Source organism: Aplysia californica, unplaced genomic scaffold (assembly GCF_000002075.1).
Source record: "Aplysia californica isolate F4 #8 unplaced genomic scaffold, AplCal3.0 scaffold00241, whole genome shotgun sequence".
In the NCBI taxonomy this organism is placed as follows: Eukaryota; Metazoa; Mollusca; class Gastropoda; order Aplysiida; family Aplysiidae; genus Aplysia; species Aplysia californica.
Window position 1 is genome coordinate 818,496 of NW_004797511.1, and position 2,305 is coordinate 820,800.

Sequence of the window (2,305 nt, forward strand, 5' to 3'; positions counted from 1 at the left end):
GCTTTTAAGCTTCCTTGCCATTAGTTCAATTAGACTTGTTTTGGCGCCTGTGCTTTAATTTTTCATCCTTGCCTTCAGAGTTTGACGTTCATGCACCCATATAATCGGTCACAGTGGTGGTATCTTGGAACATTTGTAAACTTGAGTTAATCTCACCTTATTGCAGCATGAGCAGTGGCCTCCAATTACACGTACTTGGCCATTTCTCAAAGTCATTAAGCCCCTAATTTCAATAACATGCTTACAAGTTTATGACGGTTCCCGATGTCATACAAGTACAAGCCCTGAACCAACGCGCACTTCAGGGTGACCACGTAGAGAGAGCCGTTCGCTCACGCTTATGTAAGCGCACTGCCCGAGACAGTGACATTTAAAGAATCCCCAAATGAAAACCGTTGCGTCCCACATAGATAAAGCTGCCATTGAGGACGCGCACCAGTGAGGAGCGGCACTGATGTTTCTCGCCGAATCGAAACTACATTCTTCCCAAGGCCGTCCAAAGCTGTCTGCGGCCTGGTTTTCACGTTTCGGTTGTACCAAAGCAGTGCTTCTACTTACTCCTACTGTTTGATGTCGCAAGTGAGTCAGACTTGGACACAGATGCTCTCAAATCATCAGTGTACGTTAGAACTCCCATTTGGTACAAAGTAACAAAGTCCACCTTGTAACGTGTATTTTTACTAGGAGGATACGAATGCAATGTTATTGACAGCCGTACACTTAACACTAAATTACATATTATGATGATAATGATGATGATGGTGACGATTATAGAACCGCGCGCTGCCCTCTCTCTCTCTCTCTCTCTCTCTCTCTCTCTCGCTCTCTCTCTCTCTCGCTCTCTCTCCCCCTCACTCACTCTCTGTCTCATAATTTGTCCAGCGTGATCTAGTATCTAGTTTTCATAGACTAAAGAGTTCTTGGAGAATTATAAGGTAAAAATGTTTCTCACGCCTTTAGCATTATTAGTTGGTCTACCAACAAAGTCCCATGTCACATCCGATTTCAGGAATGACACTTCAGTAAAATTTTGGACAGCGACTTCCGTGTCTATTATGGTGTTATGAAGAATGCATGTATATACACTTGATGATAAACGGCCTCGTGTAACATCGTTCTCTATGTGGGGTCAAGCAGGCACGTTCCAAAGTTTAAGCGGCTGTTCAAAGTACGGCCTCGAGAGGCTTTCTCTATGTGGTCGCCCTTTCTTTGCAGAGAGCTCTAGTAGTAATCAAAATTCTAAATATTAAAAATTTACTTCCATCCAATATTAGTCTTTTTGTCCCAGCCCCCCCTCCCCCCCCAAAAAAAAAAATCGTCGAGTGTATCTTTTTTTTTATATCAATAATCTCCCCCCCTTCCGGAGTCCAGTACTTTGCAGCGCTCAGAACGCGTGCAGGTTCATTGACAGGTCACAATGGTGAGCCCCACAAGACGCTAGGCTTGTATAACTTTCTTTTCTTTTTTTTGCCCCCACAAGTGACAGCATTTTCATAGCGACACCACGTTCGTAATGCAGAACATGCATGATACAAATGTTGCGTTATCAGACTATTATTACTGACAAATTTCTGGGTGGTAACGAAAGCAGATCTTGATTTTCCGGTCGAGCCTCGGTGTCACATACACTTCCGCCTGCCGCCATAGCCGCCTGTTCGCGTGAAACGTACTCTCAGACCGGGAAAACCCGAATTAATTTATCACAATCATCATTATCATCATCCGGTGCCTTGCCAACTGGCGTGGGCGATCATGGACCTCCACTTCACTCTGTCTTGCTTTGCAGCAATGGTGTCTGTTGTTCTTGCTGCTCCTACTCCAAGCCATGTTGTCTTCTTGTCCAGTATCTTTTCCTTCTGTCTGAGAAGTGTCTGCCTCTGCCTCTCTTTCCATCAAACTTGCCTTTTGTTACAATATTCTCCAATGCTTCTTTCCGCATTGTGTGTCCGAAGAAATTTGCCTGTCGTTTTCTTATATTATTATTATATTCGTCATAAGCTGTCTTCTGCAATTTGCTTCAACCATGACTTCTTCATTTGTTTTTCTAGCTGCCTATGAGATATGTAGTATACATCTTATGAACCACACCTCTGTCGCCACAATTGTTCTTTCCAGCTATATATTGATTGTCCATGATTCGCACCCGTATAATAGGATTGGCTCGATGTAACTTTTCAGTACTCTTTTTCTCGTTTCCAGTGACGGATTGATGTTTGTGAGTATCTGAATATCACAAACACACGCACACACACACACATACACACGCACACACACACACACACACACACACACACACACACACACG